General features: G+C 42.3%; 1 pseudogene; it reads right to left on the bottom strand.

Moving 5' to 3' along the window:
• Positions 1-503: 503 nt before the first annotated feature.
• On the bottom strand, positions 504-10,637 carry LOC123731783 (E3 ubiquitin-protein ligase TRIM47-like; annotated as a pseudogene).
• Positions 10,638-13,959: the final 3,322 nt, after the last annotated feature.

The raw sequence follows: 13,959 nt of genomic DNA, 5'->3' as shown, positions 1-13,959 counted from the left end.
AATTATAATAATAATATAACTAGAGACAAAGTTTTTCCTGCCAGGAGACGTAGCCAGGAAAACTCCTGTCCCCTAATAGAAGCTGCAGAGGATTCAGTGGTGTCTTGATTACCTGCAGGACACCCTCTTGGTTCTAGAAGACCAGAGGATCCAGTGGTGTCTTGTTTACCTGCAGTCCACCCTCTTGGTTCTAGAAGACCAGAGGATTCAGTGGTGTCTTGTTTACCTGCAGGTCACCCTCTTGGTTCTAGAAGACCAGAGGATTCAGTGGTGTCTTGTTTTCCTGCAGGTCACCCTCTTGGTTCTAGAAGACCAGAGGATTCAGTGGTGTCTTGTTTACCTGCAGGACACCCTCTTGGTTCTAGAAGACCAGAGGATTCAGTGGTGTCTTGTTTACCTGCAGGCCACCCTCTTGGTTCTAGAAGACCAGAGGATTCAGTGGTGTCTTGTTAACCTGCAGGCCACCCTCTTGGTTCTAGAAGACCAGGGTGATGCTGCCGTAGTCAGTGTTCTCCACAGCACAGCTGGCCCTCCTTCACCCTGTCACTCCTCACCGGGGGGTAATACAGAGACCTCAGGGTACTGCTGTTCTCATCACCTGCAGGGGACAACAACAATCAAGCCTGATTCACACAATAGGGCCTCAACTGTACTGGCTCTGATATTTTATATTTCAGTTCCAGCAACTCTGGTGGATGTGTAACCAGGCCAGTTTGGCCCTGCTTGGCTTGACTCTGCTCTATAGTGAGAAACAGACATCAGTTTGTTTAAGGGGTCAGATTGAGCAATGCAAGGTGCAGAATCACTGATCTGGATCTCTTAGGGTGTTTTCAGACAGAGTTATGAGTAGAGGACCTCTTGACCTCTTGACGGTCGCCTAGGATAGGGGGCGCTACAGCGATTTTTGAAAAAAATACGTGCCCATTTGAACCTTTTATGGATAGGGGGCAGTATATTCACGGCTGGATAAAAAACGTACCCGATTTAATCTGTTTATTACTCCTGCCCAGAAACTAGAATATGCATACAATTGTTTGATTTGGATAGAAAACACCCTAAAGTTTCTAAAACTGTTTGAATGGTGTCTGTGAGTATAACAGAACTCATTTGGCAGGCCAAAACCTGTGAAGATTCCAAACAGGAAGCGCCCTCTCTGACCATTTCTTGGCCTTCTTGATCATCTCTATCCAAAACAGGGGATCTCTGCGGTAACGTGACATTTTCTCAGGCTCCCATAGGCTCTCAGAAGGCGCCAGAACGTGGAATGATGACATGGCTGAAAAACAGTAGCGCATTTTGTAAGTGGTCTATCTGAGCACAATGAGACTGGGGCACGCGTGCACGAGACGACTCCATGTTTACATTTTCAGTCTTTGAACGAAAACAACGACTCCCGGCCGGAATATTATCGCTTTTTTTAAGAGAAAAATCGCATAAAAATGTATTTTAAACAGCGTTTGACATGCTTCTAAGTACGGTAATGGAATATTTACTAATTTTTTGTCACGAAATGCGCTCGCGCGTTACCCTTCGGATAGTGACCTGAACGCATGAACAAAACGGAGGTATTTGGATATAACTATGGATTATTTGGAACCAAAACAACATTTGTAGTTGAAGTAGACGTCCTGGGAGTGCATTCTGACGAAGAACAGCAAAGGTAATCCAATTTTTCTAATAGTAATTATGAGTTTAGGTGACCCCGAAGTTGGCATATGTCAAAATAGCTAGCCGTGATGGCCGAGCTATATACTCAGAATATTGCAAAATGTGCTTTCGCCGAAAAGCTTTTTTAAAATCGGACATAGTGATTGCATAAAGGAGTTCTGAATCTATAATTCTTAAAATAATTGTTATGTATTTTGTCAACGTTTATCATGAATAATTTAGTAAATTCACCGGAACTTTTCGGTGGGTATGCTAGTTCTGAACATCACAAGATAATGTAAATATGAACTTGATTGATCAAAACATGCATGTAATGTATAACATAATGTCTTAGGAGTTTCATCTGATGAAGATCATCAAAGGTTAGTGCTGCCTTTAGTGCTGCCAAAAGTTTCAATGTTTGAGTGACAGGTTGGCGCCAAAAAATATGTATCTCTTCTGCACTGTGTCCTTGTGTATAGACAGCCTGGTCTCATAGACTAGATGTACTGAAGACAAGAAATGTATACGAAACGCTTCAGTCTGGTTTAGACCCCATCATAGCACTGAGACTGCACCTGTGAAGGTGGTAAATTACCTTTTAATGGCGTCAGACCGAGGCTCTGCATCTGTCCTCGTGCGCCGAGACCTTAGTGCTGCTTTTGACACCATCAATCACCACATTCTTTTGGAGAGATTGGAAACCCAAGTTGGTCTACACGGACAAGTTCTGGCCTGGATTCGATCTTATCTGTCCGAAAGATATCAGTTTGTCTCTGTGGATGTTTTGTTCTCTGACAAATCAACTGTAAATTTCGGTGTTCCTCAAGGCTCCGTTTTAGGACCACTATTGTTTGCACTATATATTTTACCTCTTGGTGATGTCATTCAGAAACATAATGTTAACTTTCACTGCTATGCGATGACACCCATCTGTACATTTCTTTATTTCAAAAATAATAATAATTTTACCCCCTTTTTCTTGGTATACAATTGTTAGTAGTTACTGTCTTGTCTCATCGCTGCAACTCCCGTACGGACTCGGGAGAGGCGAAGGTCAAGAGCCATGCGTCCTCCGAAACACAACCCAAACAAGCCGCACTGCTTCTTGACACAACGCACATCCAACTCAGAAGCCAGCCACACCAATGTGTCAGAGGAAACACCGTACACCAAGCGACCTGCTCAGCGTGCACTGCGCCCAGCCCGCCACAGGAGTCGCTAGTGCGCGATGAGACAAGGATATCCCTGCCGGCCAAACCCTCCCTAACCCGGACAACGCTGGGCCAATTGTGAGCCGCTACATGGGCATCCCGGTCACAGCCAGCTCGAACCCAGAGTCTCTGGTGGCACAGCTAGCGCCTTAGACCACTGCACTACCCGGGAGGCACTCAGCTGAACATTTCGATGAAACATGGTGAAGCCCCAAAATTGCCCTCCCTCGAAGCCTGTGTTTCCGACATAAGGAAGTGGATGGCGGCAAATGTTCTACTTTTAAACTTGGACAAACAGATGCTTGTTCTAGGTCCCAAGAAACAAAGATATCTTCTGTTGAATCTGACAATTATTCTTGATGGTTGTACAGTCGTCTCAAATAAAAAACTGTGAAGGACCTCGGCGTTACTCGGCGTTACTCTGGACTTGATCTCTGTTGACGAACATATCAAGACTGTTTCAAGGACAGCTTTTTTGCATCTACGTAACATTGCAAAAATCTGAAACTTTCTGTCCAAAAATGTTTGCAGAAAGAATTATCCATGCTATTGTCATTTCTAGGTTAGACTATTGCAATGCTCTACTTTCCGGCTACCTGGATAAAGCACTAAATAAAATCCAGTTAGTGCTAAACACGGCTGCTAGACTCTTGACTAGAACCAAAAAATGTGATCATTTTACTCCAGTGCTAGCGCCTCTACACTGGCTTCCTGTACATCTAGACGTTCCGCTAGCGGAACACCTGCTCCAATATCCAATGATAGGCGTGGCGCGAATTACAAATTCCTCAAAAATACAAAAAATTCAATTTTTCAAACATATGACTATTTCACAGCATTTTAAAGACACGACTCTCCTTTATCTAACCACACTGTCCGATTTCAAAAAGGCTTTACAACGAAAGCAAAACATTAGATTATGTCAGCAGAGTACCCAGCCAGAAATAATCAGACACCCATTTTTCAAGCTAGCATATAATGTCACATAAACCCAAACCACAGCTAAATTTAGCACTAACCTTTGATGATCTTCATCAGATGACAACCCTAGGACATTATGTTATACAATACATGCATGTTTTGTTCAATCAAGTTCATATTTATATAAAAAAAACAGCTTTTCACATTAGCATATGACTAGCATGTGACTAGCATTCCCACCGAACACTGCCGGTGAATTTACTAAATTACTCACGATAAACGTTCACAAAAAGCATAACAATTATTTTAAGAATTATAGATACAGAACTCCTCTATGCACTCGATGTGTCCGATTTTAAAATAGCTTTTCGGTTAAAGCACATTTTGCAATATTCTCAGTAGATAGCCCGGCATCACAGGGCTAGCTATTTAGACACCCATCAGGTTTAGCACTCATCATAATCATATTTACTATTATAAAAGTTTGATTACCTTTTGTTGTCTTCGTCAGAATGCACACCCAGGACTGCTACTTCAATAACAAATGTTGGTTTGGTCCAAAATAATCCATCGTTATATCCGAATAGCGGCGTTTTGTTCGTATGCGTTCCAGACACTATCCGAAATAGTAAAGAAGTGTCGCGCATGGCGCAATTCGTGACAATAAAATTCTAAATATTCCATTACCGTACTTCGAAGCATGTCAACCGCTGTTTAAAATCAATTTTTACGACATTTTTCTCGTAGAAAAGCGATAATATTTCGACAGGGAATCTCCTTTTCGGCAAACAGAGGAAAAAATCCCAAAGGCGGGGGCGGTCGGGTCACGCGCATAAGCCCAGTGTCCCTTGATCGGCCACTTGAGAAAGGCGATAATGTGTTTCAGCTTGGGGCTGGAATGACGACATTCTGTTTTTTCCCGGGCTCTGAGCGCCTATGGACGACGTGGGAAGTGTCACGTTAGAGCAGAGATCCTTAGTAAATGATAGAGATGGAAAAGAAGTTCAAGAAATGGTCAGACAGGCCACTTCCTGTAAAGGAATCTCTCAGGTTTTGACCTGCCATTTGAGTTCTGTTATACTCACAGACACCATTCAAACAGTTTTAGAAAATGTAGGGTGTTTTCTATCCATATGTAATAAGTATATGCATATTCTAGTTACTGGGTAGGAGTGGTAACCAGATTAAATCGGGTATGTTTTTTATCCAGCCGTGTCAATACTGCCCCCTAGCCCTAACAGGTTAACAACTACAAAATACATTTGGAAAATACGCAAAAAGAATAGTAGCCCTCCTCAGGAACCACAACACCCTCACACAACACCTTCTTCTTCTATGATATAATGGTGGTCCGCAAACCAACGTTAAAGGTGCACGGCGCCACCTACTGTGCTGGAGTGTGTTCAATCACGGTTTACACCATTTCTAAATCCTCCTACCTAACTCAGTACTTCTGAGAAAATAAAAAAGAGTCCTACTAACTTCTAATAGACCCTCCCCCATCCCCCAAATCCCTTCCAAACCCCCCAACCCCATCCAACCTCAATGACCCTACACTTCAATCTTTCCCTCTCTTCAACATCCTTACAACAATATAACAACACATGCTCCACCGTTTCATTGACAATACCCTCCAGACACAAACCATTCACATGCTGCCAACCAGATGTAAGGACCAGTTAATGTACAATGTCCTAAGCACAATCGAGTAAACACCACCTCTTCCTTCCTAATCTGACCTTTGAACCTTGGACCACCGACCTTTAGAGGACATATAAATGCCGTCCCTTGTGCTCACAGTCCCATCTCTTCTGCAACACATCTATCAAAATGTCTCGGATTTTACATTTGTCCTCACCTCTACCCAGTGGAACATTAATATATATTATATCTTGTTTCAAAGCTCTTTTAGCTAACTGGTCTACAATTTCATTCCCTTCCACACCTGAATGTGCTGGGACCCAGCAGAATCTCACTACTACACCCATTCTCTCATTTCTCCAGAATAACATGAATACCTCCAATAGTTGCAGGAGGGTGATTCCAAGATGTGGGAAGTGTGCAGGAGGTCATGGGATAGAGGACTGTGTAGTTTCAGTGGATAAGGTTGTGTGTGCCAACTGTAGGGGTGGCCATGTTGCTGGGGATCAGAAGTGTCCGGTGAGAGAGAGGCAGGTTGAGGTGGCTAGAGTCAGAGTAGTGCAGAAGGTGGCGTATGCTGAGGCAGTGAAGAAAGTAGACCTGTTAGAAAATATGCTTTTTCAGTTCTGCCCACACATTTCTATAGGATGGAGGTCAGGGCTTTGTGATGGCCAATCCAATACCTTGACTTTGTTTTCCTTAAGCCATTTTGCCACAACTTTGGAAGTATGCTTGGGGTCATTGTCCATTTGGAAGACCCAAACTTTTGATCCACTGGAATTATAAGTGAAATAATCTGTCTGTAAACAATTGTTGGAAAAATTACTTGTGTCATGCACGAAGTAGATGCCCTAACCGACTTGCCAAAACTATAGTTTGTTAACAAGAAATTTGAGAAGTGGTTGAAAATGAGTTTTAATGACTTTAATGACTCCAACCTAAGTGTATGTACACTTCTGAATTCAACTGAACATCCCTCGTTGGCATATCCCTCTGTGCTGGCACAGATCTACTACTCACAGGGATCCTCTCAGGATTCCTCACCCTTGACCCATCCTCCTCTACTTTCTACAATGCCTCAGCATACGCCACCTTCTGCACTACTCTGACTCTAGCCACCTCAACCTGCCTCTCTCTCACAGGACACTTCTGATCCCCAGCAACATGGCCACCCCTACAGTTGACACACACAACCTTATCCACTGAAACTACACAGTCCTCTATCCCATGACCTCCTGCACACTTCCCACATCTTGGAATCACCCTCCTGCAAACAGCTGCAACGTGACCATAAACATTGCACCTGAAACAGCTCAGTGGATTCAGCACAAAGACTAACAGGATAACTGATATATCCTAACATGACTTTGTTGGGTAAAGACTCAAAAGGACAGACAGTGACTCACTGATTCAACTGCACCCAACTCCTTTCCCTCCCACCCTGAAACCACAAATGGATCTGCCAAAAGGTATGGATCCAATTTCTACTAACATGTAACTCCTACTGCACCAGGTTCTTCTTGATCATGTCCATTGATGCCAGGCTCCGGTTCTGAGCTCTTCTCCGCACCTTCTACCTCACTTAACTCTCCCTCATTCATTTCCATTTCACCTCCAGAACTCAGTCTGGCGCACGGCTCTCTCTGTATGCACTTGAATTATAACATTTGAAATGTCTATTCCTTTGAACATTTTGTGAGTAAAAAGTTTACTGTTAATTTCTGAGACTTTATTTCACTTTTGTTTAGTATTTATTCCACCTGCTTTGGCATTGTAAACATATGTTTCCCACGCCAATAAAGATCTTTGAATTGAATTGAGAGAGAGAGAGCTCCATGTTAACCTGTTATGGCTAGGGGCAGTATTTTCACGGCTGGATAAAAAACGTAACCGATTTAATCTGGTTACTACTCCTGCCCAGTAACTAGAATATGCATTTAATTATTGGCTTTGGATAGAAAACACCCTAAAGTTTCTAAAACTGTTTGAATGGTGTCTGTGAGTATAACAGAACTCATATGGCAGGCAAAAACCTGAAAAGATTTCATGCAGGAAGTGGCCTGTCTGACAAGGTGTCGTTCTTCTTGTCTCTGTTTATTGAAGAGTGAGGATCTTAGCTGTCCCGTGACACTTCCTACGGCTGCCATAGGTTCTCAGAAGGCGGCAAAAAGCTGAATCGTGGCTTTGCAGGCTCTGGCTGAAAAAAAGTAGCGCGTTTGGGTAGTGGCTGGTTACAGTACTGTGAGACTCAGGCTCGTGCCCGCGTCGACCGAAAGCTTTGTTTCTTTCCTCTGTTTAGCTAAATGGACATTCCCGGTCAGAATATTATCGCTTTTTTACGAGAAAAATGGCATAAAAATTTATTTTAAACAGCGGTTGACATGCTTCGAAGTACGGTAATGGAATATTTAGATTTTTTTTGTCACGAATGGCGCCATGCGCACGACCCTTCTTTACCATTCGGATAGTGTCTGGGACGCACGAACAAAACGGCGCTATTCGGATATAACGATGGATTATTTTGGACCAAACCAACATTTGTTATTGAAGTAGCAGTCCTGGGAGTGCATTCTGACGAAGACAACAAAAGGTAATCAAACTTTTATAATAGTAAATCTGATATTGGTGAGTGCTAAACTTGCCGGGTGTCTAAATAGCTAGCCCGTGATGCCTGGGCTATGTACTTAGAATATTGCAAAATGTGCTTTCACCAAAAAGCTATTTTAAAATCGGACATATCGAGTGCATAGAGGAGGTCTGTATCTATAATTCTTAAAATAATTGTTATTCTTTTTGTGAACGTTTATCGTGAGTAATTTAGTAAATTGTTAGCAAATTCCCCGGAAGTTTGCGGGGGGTATGCTAGTTCTGAACGTCACATGCTAATGTAAAAAGCTGTTTTTTGATATAAATATGAACTTGATTGAACAAAACATGCATGTATTGTATAACATAATGTCCTAGGTGTGTCATCTGATGAAGATCATCAAAGGTTAGTGCTGCATTTAGCTGTCTTCTGGGTTTTTGTGACATTATATGCTAGCTTGAAAAATGGGTGTCTGATTATTTCTGGCTTGGTACTCTGCTGACATAATCTAATGTCTTGCTTTCGCTGTAAAGCCTTTTTGAAATCGGACAGTGTGGTTAGATAAAGGAGAGTCTTGTCTTTAAAATGCTGTGAAATAGTCATATGTTTGAAAAATTGAAGTTTTTGTATTTTTGAGGAATTTGTAATTCGCGCCACGCCTATCATTGGATATTGGAGCAGGTGTTCCGCTAGCGGAACGTCTAGATGTATAGGGGACATGAGTCGGTCATGGTTATGTGATGAGGTACCCCTGCCTGTGACTTCAAAATCAGTGTCGGCCCAATAGGGAATGTTCTCTTGGTGGAATGGTCAAGATGTTGGTTTATCCCGCGGTAGACCTGGGTTCATATCCCGTCAGTAACATTAAGCAGTCAATTCTCTGAAAGGGGTCCAGACAGCCTGTTCCCAACAGTGGGGTCAGTGGGATTGGATAGGGGCCCCTCTCCCTCTCTCTGACTGGAGGAGAGAAGTGAAATGGTGTGTCTCCTCTGGTCAACAATACTCACCTTGAAAGACTCCACAGCCTATTGGAGTTCCTTCAGCTCCTTCTCTCTCTCCTGGAATCTCTGCTGGACCTTCTGCTGATTCATCCCCAGCTGCCTCTGTGGAGAATCACTCTTCAATGAGCTATCAAACTTTATTAGTCCAGTAGATCAATAGTATAGTAATGTGACATAGGGCCCATAGAAGATAGTATAAGAATATTTTGAAGATAAATACACAACGCAGAGGATGAGAGGACTAAAAACTAGAGTACTAATAGTCAATAGGGAATTGTAAATAGGAGTTGGGTTTCAGTTCAACATCTGTTAGGATCTGTGGAATGTCAGCCATGAACTCAGAGCTACGTGTGTCACGTTTTCATTGGTCTGTACATTGAGTCTGGAGTGGGATACTTGTCCTGCAGCAAGGACTTCTGATTGGCCAACCCCAGGCTAGGGTGGGGGGTTATAAGTGGCATCCTGTCCTTTGTTCTGTTGTGAAAATCTGTAGGACAGGGAAGACTGAAAGTCTAATTTTCAGCATAGCAGCTAGGATTTGTCCTGCTCAAATAAATCTATTTCCTCTTCTTGACTTGCTTTGGGGTCTGTGTTGTTGAAGAATAACCTCAGTTGCTAAAAATAGGAATTAAAATATTGTGAAAGTGTCTGTGTGAAAATATATTATTATTGTTGTGTGAATGATTATAGTTTTAACAGAACACAAATCAGGGAGCTTATTGGGTGTTCGATAACAAATGATCACGGTGTTTGATAACAAACGATAACGGTGATTGATATTGAATGATAATGGTGTTTGACTTTAGAAAATGGTGATACATTTGGAGAATCTGGGTTAACATCTCTATATACTCAAGGTTTGTGTTCATATTTGTTCTGTTGTGGATCAATTTCATTTGAATGATCTCATATTCATACAGGCTTAGTTCCTACTGTATCTTTAATTCTTTGTTTATCAGACAGTCACCAACAAGTTGTTCTGGTCTTACCTGTTTCTCAGTCCTCTCTGCTGCAGCTGACACTGTATCATGGCCTTTATGTTCATCCATTGTACACAGATAACAGATACACTGCTGATCGGTACGACAGTAAACCTCCAGCAGTTTGTCATGATGAGAGCAGATCTTCTCCTGTAGTTGTGCGGTGGCTTTGACCAGCTTGTGCTTCTTCAAAGCAGAAGATTCATAGTGAGATTGGAGGTGAGTCTCACAGTAAGAGGCCAGACATGCCAGACAGGACATGAGGGCTTTCTGCTTTCTGGTCCCAGGGCAGACATCACACACCACATCTCCAGGTCCAGCATAGCACAGAGCAGGACAGGCAGCAGCCTGGAGTCCTGTCTTCCTCAGTTTCTCCACCAGCTCAGCCAACATGTTATTTTTCCTCAGATTAGGCCTTGGAGTGAAGGTCTCTCTGCACTGAGGACAGCTATAGACCCCTTTCAGAACATCCTGCTCCCAGCAGTCCTCAATACAGCTTCTACAGTAACTGTGTCCACAGGGGATGGTGACTGGTTCCTTCAGTAGATCCAGACAGACAGAACAACAGAACTGGTCCTGGTCCAGTAGAACTCCGTGCTGAGCCATTTGGACGGTTGTTCACTCTCAAACAGACAGACGAGACAGAGACTCAGATCAGTTTCGTTTCCACAGAAGAGAGTTTGTGGGAGGGGGAGGGACTTCCTGGTTCTGCCAGAGGGGTGGGGTTAGAGGGAAGGAGGGGTTAGAGGGAGGGAACGCGGGAAGGAGCGGTGCAGGGAGGGAGAGAGAGAGAACTGCATACAACGTCTAGAGGGAGACAAATATTTTTCTTCCTAGGTTAGGGCCCTTAATATAGAATAAATCTAACAAATGTGAGTTGTTAGAATATATAAAGGGTAACAGTTTCTCTGCAGTACATATTATAATTATTTTAATGACCTTTATAATGCCTTATAATACACTTATGTGTTCTAACATTACAGTGTGGTTACTACTGTTAGGTCTAGGATCAGGGTTAGAGGTACTACATTCAGCAGTAACCATAGACATATCTAGGACTAAAAAGAGAAGACGTTTTACAATCAGAGTTCTTTGTATCTCTTCTTAGTCATACAGATCCCCCCACATCTTATAGGTGGACGGGGTTATGAACATATCCTATACATTATTTCTGAAACCAGATGAAATGAAACTGTCTTTCAGCAGGAAAAGTTTCTCTAATAATCCTAACCATGGCTGGGTGTCTTCAGAGACTGCGAGGTATAGAGACACACTGTCAAGGTGGCAGGTATCCTAGTGGTTTGATGACTGAGAGGTATAGAGACACACTGTCAAGGTGACAGGTATCCTAGTGGTTTAGAGACTGAGAGGTATAGAGACACACTGTCAAGTCCAAACATCTGGCTGTGATTTCATGTCAACACCCTAATCCTCTTACATATAGACGTTCCGCTAGCGGAACACCTGCTCCAATATCCAATGATAGGCGTGGCGCGAATTACAAATTCCTCAAAAATACAAAAACTTCAATTTTTCAAACATATGACTATTTCACAGCATTTTAAAGACAAGACTCTCCTTTATCTAACCACACTGTCCGATTTCAAAAAGGCTTTACAGCGAAAGCAAAACATTAGATTATGTCAGCAGAGTACCCAGCCAGAAATAATCAGACACCCATTTTTCAAGCTAGCATATAATGTCACAAAAACCCAGAAGACAGCTAAATGCAGCACTAACCTTTGATGATCTTCATCAGATGACACACCTAGGACATTATGTTATACAATACATGCATGTTTTGTTCAATCAAGTTCATATTTATATCAAAAAACAGCTTTTTACATTAGCATGTGACGTTCAGAACTAGCATACCCCCCGCAAACTTCCGGGGAATTTACTAACAATTTACTAAATTACTCACGATAAACGTTCACAAAAAGCATAACAATTATTTTAAGAATTATAGATACAGAACTCCTCTATGCACTCGATATGTCCGATTTTAAAATAGCTTTTCGGTGAAAGCACATTTTGCAATATTCTAAGTACATAGCCCAGCCATCACGGGCTAGCTATTTAGATACCCGGCAAGTTTTGCCTTCACCAAAATCAGATTTACTATAACAAAAATGTTATTACCTTTGTTGTCTTCGTCAGAATGCACTCCCAGGACTGCTACTTCAATAACAAATGTTGGTTTGGTCCAAAATAATCCATCGTTATATCCGAATTGCGGCGTTTTGTTCGTGCGTCCCAGACACTATCCGAATGGTAAATCAGGGTCGCGCACATGGCGCAATTCGTGACAAAAAAAATCAAAATATTCCATTACCGTACTTCGAAGCATGTCAACCGCTGTTTAAAATCAATTTTTATGCAATTTATCTCGTAAAAAAGCGATAATATTCCGACCGGGAATCTCCTTTTCGGCAAACAGAGGAAAAATCACAAAGACGGGGGCGGCCAGGGCACGCGCCTAAGCTCACATTCCCTTGATCGGCCACTTGAGAAAGGCGATAATGTGTTTCAGCCTGGGGCTGGGATGACGACATTCAGGTTTTTCCCGGGCTCTGAGCGCCCATGGAAGACGTAGGAAGTGTCACGTTAGAGCAGAGATCCTTTGTAAAAGATAGAGATGGCAAAGAGGTTCAAGAAATGGTCAGACAGGCCACTTCCTGTAAAGGAATCTCTCAGGTTTTGACCTGCCATTTGAGTTCTGTTATACTCACAGACACCATTCAAACAGTTTTAGAAACTTTGGAGTGTTTTATATCCAAAGCCAATAATTATATGCATATTCTAGTTACTGGGCAGGAGTAGTAACCAGATTAATTCGGATACGTTTTTTATCCAGCCGTGAAAATACTGCCCCCTAGCCATAACAGGTTATTCTATTCTAGTCATTATATTATATTGTATTAAATTATATTATATTATGTCCATAGTCTCCACTCAGTATAGTGTTAATGATGACTGTTTGTTGTGAACATTGATTGAATGGTTAGGACTATCTCTCTGTATTCACAGTTTAAATCCCAAGAGACCAGGAGACCTAAAGGAAGCCTTCAACACTGCATCCCTTCATCCAGTCATAGTAAACAACCTGTCTGTCTGTCTGTCTGTCGGTCTATGCAGCCAACTTCTCTGCGGTGGTTGTTGTTGCTTTCAGTGTTAAAAAAAACGTACAACTCTATGCACAACGACAACTTTTAATAAAAAACGAAATAATTAAACAATTAAACACATTTACTTGAAGAACAGTGCAGATGCAAAGTTTGGTAACAGAATGACATCACAAAGAGCACAAACCCTCATTCTGTTTGACATTTTAAAGTGTAAATCTGAGTCTCAGTGTCACTCCGTTACTGTGGAATTGTCCAGTTGTTAAAGAAAGTTCAGGATAACAGCTTATTCCCTTCAACAATATTAAATGTTAAAGAGTTTTGGAGCTTCTTCATCAAAGCACTATTGAAACACAGTGTCAGAATGTTACAAATACACAATCACTGCAGGTCACCCTCTTGGTTCTAGAAGACCAGAGGATTCAGTGGTGTCTTGTTTACCTGCAGCCACCCTCTTGGTTCTAGAAGACCAGAGGATTCAGTGGTGTCTTGTTTACCTGCAGGACACCCTCTTGGTTCTAGAAGACCAGAGGATTCAGTGGTGTCTTGTTTACCTGCAGGACACCCTCTTGGTTCTAGAAGACCAGAGGATTCAGTGGTGTCTTGTTTACCTGCAGGACACCCTCTTGGTTCTAGAAGACCAGATGATTCAGTGGTGTCTTGTTTACCTGCAGGCCACCCTCTTGGTTCTGGAAGACCAGAGGATTCAGTGGTGTCTTGTTTACCTGCAGGACACCCTCTTGGTTCTAGAAGACCAGAGTGACACCACTGAATCCTCTGGTCTTCTATTAGGGACCAGGAGTTTTCCTGGCTACGTCTCCTGGCAGGAAAGACTTTGTCTCT

Source organism: Salmo salar, unplaced genomic scaffold, assembly GCF_905237065.1.
Source record: "Salmo salar unplaced genomic scaffold, Ssal_v3.1, whole genome shotgun sequence".
Classification (NCBI taxonomy): Eukaryota; Metazoa; Chordata; class Actinopteri; order Salmoniformes; family Salmonidae; genus Salmo; species Salmo salar.
The sequence above is the reverse complement of the archived record's forward strand: the minus strand, read 5'-3'. Positions and strand labels throughout refer to the sequence as shown.